Source organism: Mirounga angustirostris, unplaced genomic scaffold (assembly GCF_029215605.1).
Source record: "Mirounga angustirostris isolate CCGP_5_RB_7025 unplaced genomic scaffold, mMirAng1.0.hap1 SCAF_2, whole genome shotgun sequence".
NCBI lineage: Eukaryota > Metazoa > Chordata > Mammalia > Carnivora > Phocidae > Mirounga > Mirounga angustirostris.
Genome location: NW_026991710.1, coordinates 88055482 through 88060749, shown reverse-complemented (window position 1 = coordinate 88060749; position 5268 = coordinate 88055482). Strand labels below are relative to the sequence as shown.

At 41.3% G+C, this 5268-nt stretch overlaps 1 pseudogene; it reads right to left on the bottom strand.

The window, feature by feature from the left end:
- Positions 1 to 2681: 2681 nt before the first annotated feature.
- Positions 2682 to 3546, bottom strand: LOC123847566 (stathmin-like; annotated as a pseudogene).
- Positions 3547 to 5268: the final 1722 nt, after the last annotated feature.

Here is a 5268-nt window from a genome sequence, read left to right as displayed (position 1 = left end):
GGCCGCAGTTCGATGTGTACAGATGCTCAGGAAAGCGAGTTCCCTCCCGCTGGGAGGGGATGTTTCCTATGTATCAGTCCATCAGTCTGCGCAGCACCCCCTTCTTCCCAGAGCAAAGTAGTTTATCACATGGGCTTGAGTCTACTAGAATTTCAGTCTGCCATTCTGGGCACTGGCGAGGTCCTGACCATATGTTCAAAAATAAAAAAGATCAAAGCGCTAATAAGTAGTGGTCAGCATGCCTTTAGTCAGTACAAAAGAAGAAACAAAACAGGGCAGCAGGCTTTATTTCAGCAACTGTGCTAGAAAAGCCCTAAATCACTACCACACCAGGAACTGCAAGGAATGCTGGGAACAGAGTCTATGAAACAGGCACTCGGTCTGCTTTAGAATGCAGAAAGCAAAAAGCAAACAACAGTCCACCCTAAGTAAAACCAACGTGCTTCGGCACATCAGATAGCAACATCTTACATATTTTGCAGTTTGATGCTAAGCTTAAAGAGCTTTCGCAGATGGTGTATTTTGAACTCCTGCACATGGGGCAAACATCGAGCTGTAGGACATAAAGAATCACGGGACTTTGGTCCAGCTTGTTTCACCGGAACAGAAACAGTGTTGACAATTAAACATAGTATTTTGTTTTCTGGGCCCACCTCTCCTAACATCTGCCTGAAGTCGGCCACCTTCAAGAGGTGTATAGGTTCTCTGTGCTGGGCTGTCATTCTTCCATAATCAGGCCTCTAGGGAGCGATGACTGACGCCAAAGAATAGGCTGTCCAAATTCGTGATTTCCTTGGTCTCTCCTGTTGCAGTTTGCAAGAGTGCAAGGGGGGAGTGGGTTGCAAAGGAGCACCACAGCAGTGTAATAAGAGGTGTGGCAAAGAACCGGTCCCGGGAAGGTTAAGGAGAACAAAGTATGATTTGGGTAGAATGCAAAGCTGCATTAAATTACTCTGATCCCTCAGCTGCCTGATCTTGGAGCACCAATGTCAAAGAACAGTCAAAAGAGAATGACTTGGGGCTTGTTGGAGAAAAAGAGAGAGGGCAACCGTGTGCCCAAATCTGAATGCATATGGGGATGCTGGAGTCTACTTGGCAGGCAGAAGAGGCAGTGAGTATCAGAGTTCTCTGCCCACCCACCTTGATCTGGGCAGGAAGTCAGGGAGCTCCATGGCTTTGTGAAATTCCTCAAGTGCCCTAGGAGAGAATAGGTCTGTTAGGAATAGTGACTTTTTGCAGATGTGTGACTTTTTGCTTTGATCCCCTAACCATCCACAAGAACTTAGTATCACACAGGAAGGGACCATAGCAAACTCCTCCCCAACTGTAGCTTCTATTCTAGGGACAGAGCTTTATAAATTCATTCATTGATTGATTCACTGGTTGATTCATTGATTCATTCACTGATTCATTTCTTTTCTTTTTTTTTCTTTTTCTTTATTTATTTTTAAAGATTTTATTTATTTATTTGACAGAGACAGCGAGAGAGGGAACACAAGAAGGGGGAGTGGGAGAGGGAGAAGCAGGCTTCCCGCTGAGCAGGGAGCCCGATGCGGGGCTCCATCCCAGGACCCTGGGATCATGACTTGAGCCGAAGGCAGACGCTTAACGACTGAGCCACCCAGGCGCCACACTGATTCATTTCTTCAACATTTTTAGGTCACTTAATAAGTGAAGGCACTAAGTCCGGCTTATTTGGGAGGATAAAAGAGCAAGACACATTCTTGTCCCAGCCTACTAGACAGTGTCCCCGCTCCGCTAGCGTCGGCCTGAGCCCCTCGATCACTTGGATGTTGTGATGCACTCACAGATTTTCCCACGAGGTTCCAGCAGCGACTCTTCCTCAGGCACTGCGGGTTTTCTCTGACTTTTACTACGTGCACACTGATCTCTCCCCTCTCTGAGCTTCTGGAATCATGCGGCCCAGTGGAGCAGGCTCTGGCCACATGTGGTTATTGAGTATTTAAAATATGGCACCGCCCACCCTGAGAAACGCTGTTAAGTGTAAACACACACTGGATTTCGAAGATGTAGTACAAAATAAAGACTGCAAGATGATTAAATTTTTTATTGATTTCATGTTGAAATGAATATTTTGAATTTATTGGCTTAAGTAATAAATATTCTTAAATTAATGTCACCTGTTTCTTCTTTTTAAAATGTGGCTACTAGAAAATTTAAAATTACGTATGTAGCTTACATTATAGGTCTATTGGGTGGCGCTGTCCTAGAACACTTGGAGTCTGAAATAATTTAGCACTGGATTATATTTTGGTCAGGATTCCTACCACAGTGTGTAATGGTTCCCTTTTCTCCACATGCATGCCACCATTTGTAATCTTTTTTTTTTTTTGACAGCACTGTGCAGCTTTATTAACCATTCAAGTACAGTAGCATCTGGGAAGATCGGGACAGAATCGGGATTTTTTTTTTTTTTTTAAAGATTTTATTTATTTATTTGACAGAGAGAGAGATAGCGAGAGCAGGAACACAAGCAGGGGGAGTGGGAGAGGGAGAAGCAGGCTTCCTGCTGAGCAGGGAGCCCGATGCGGGGCTCGATCCCAGGACCCTGGGACCATGACCTGAGCGGAAGGCAGACGCTTAACAACTGAGCCACCCAGGCGCCCCAGAATTGGGATTTAAAAGTGAACAGATATTCAGCATCTAACAGTTTGAAAGAAGCCACTTACATCCTCTTTTCACAAACATGTTTTCACAAAGCCAACACAGTACTAGCTGTTAACCCAGGACTCCAGGTGCACTGAAGTAGAAAAGATGCAACAAGAAAAAGTAGCTACATTAGAAAGACTTCCAACACTTTAGAAAAAGAGTACAACACTTTTGGTGTCTCCCCTTTAGCCCCGAAAACAACATCATACAATCTGGATCTACCTATACAGTCCTACATCAGCTTCTAGAAGATTTGTCAGGAGGGCAAAAATAAAATGACACTGGCCAGTACAGTCTTTGGATATTTGGGCAGGGGAAGGGGAGAAAGTCAGCGCTCAGAACAAATTAGTCAGCTTCGGTTTCATCAGCAGGATCTTTGGATGCGTTGTTCTTCTGCACTTCCTCAACGTGCTTGTTCTTCGCCCGCAAGCGCTCCAGGTTGGCAGCCATCTGGGCCTCTCGGTTCTTTTTGTAGGCCTCCATTTGTGGGTCAGCGTTTCTTCCGCCATCGTACTGAACTTGTTGTTCTCCTCTATGGCTTTCTGAAGCACCTCTTTCTCGGGCTCAGCCAACAGCTTCAAGACCTCGTCTTCGTGGGACTTGCGTCTTTCTTGTGCAGCTTCTAATTTCTTCTGAATTTCCTCCAGGGAAAGATCCTTCTTCTTAGGAGGGGAAAGGGGGTTATTCTGGGACGGATTCTTTTGATCGAGGGCCGAGAATCAGCTCAAAAGCCTGGCCTGAGGCACGTTTCTCCAGTTCTTTCACCTGGATATCAGAAGAAGCCATGGTGAACAGAAGACAAGAGACTGGCAGTGTATTCTACACAATCCACTGGCAAGGAAAACCCTGCTCGGTCCGGGCCGCCTGGCCACACTCTGAGCATCCTCTTTTGTCTTTTTGACGATAATGATTCTAGCAGGTATGAAATGATACCTCATTGTGCTTTTAATTTGAATTTCTCCAATGAATAGTGATGTCGAGCATCGTTTTACGTACCTGTTGGCCTTTTGCATATCTTTTTTGGACAAATGTCTATTCAGGTCCTTTGCCCATCTTTTAATTGTTTTTTCTTTTTCTTTTCTTTCTTTTTTTGCTATTAAGTTGTATGAGTTCTTTTTATACTTTGGATATTAACCCCTTATCAGTTATATGGTTTGCAAATCTTTTTTCCCATTCCAAAGTTTGTCTTTTCACTTCGTTTATGGTTTCTTTTGCTGTGCAGCAGCTCTTTAGTTTGATGTAGTCATACTTGTTTATTTTTTATTTTGTTACTTGTGCTTTAGGTGTCATATCCAAAAAATCATTACCAAGACTATGTCAAGGGGCTTTGTTTCTATATTTTCTCCTAGGAGTTTCTTGGTTTCAGGTCTTACATTTAACTCTTTAATCCATTTTTGATTAATTTTTATAAGTGGTATAAATATGGGTCCCTTTCACTCTTTTACATGCAAATATCCAGTTATCCCAGCACCATTTATTAAAGAGCCTATCTTTTCTCCGTTGAGTATTCTTGGTTTCCTTGTCAAATATTAGCTGACCATATATGCTTGGGTTTATTTCAGGGCTCTCGATCTCTTCCATTGGCCTATTTGTCTGTTTTTATGCCAGTACCATACTGTTTTGATGACTATGACTTGAAGTCAGGAAGTGTGATGTCTCCTGCTTTGTTCTTCTTTCTCAGGATTTTTTTTTGTTATTTGGGGTCTCTTTTGGTTCCACATAAATTTTAGGAGAGTTTTTCTACTTGTGTAAAAAATGCCGTTGGGTTCTTGAGAGGGACTGCTTTGAATCTATAGATGGCATTTGGCAGTATTGACATTTTAATAATATTAATTTTTCCAGTCCACACACTGGAATCTTTCCATTTATTTGTGTCATCTTCAATTTCTTTCATCAGTATCTTACACTTTTCAGAGTAGAGATCTTTCATCTCCTTAGTTAACTTTATTCCTAAGTATTTTATTGTTTTTGATGCCATGGTAAATGGGATGGGTTTCTTTATTTTTCAGAAAGTTCGTTGTTAGTATATAGAAACACTACTGATTTTGTATATTAATTTTGTATCTTACAACTTTAGTGAATTTATTAATTAGATCTAACCAAAATTTGGTTGAATCTTTAGGATTTTCTGCATACAAAATCATATCATCTGAAAATAAAGATAATTTTACTCTTTCCTTTCTAATTCTGATGCCTTTTATGTATGTATGTATATATGTATTTATTTATTTATTTATTTTGCTGGCTAATCTAGCTAGGAGTTCTAGTACCATGCTGAATAGTAGTGGTGAGAGTAGGTACCTTTGTCTTGTTCCTGATCTTAGGAACAACCTAAGGCTGTCAGCCTTTCACCATTGACTATGATGTTAGCTGTGGACTTGTCATATATGACCTTATTATGTTGCCTAATTTGTTAAGAATTTTTTTTATCATGAATGGATGCTGATTTTTGCTAAATGCTATTTCTGTATCATATTGAAATGATCATATGATTCCTTTCTTTCATTCCATGTGATGTATCATAATGATTGATTTGCATTTATTGCATCCTTATATCCCCGAGATAGATCTCGCTTGATCATGGTGAGTGACCCTTTT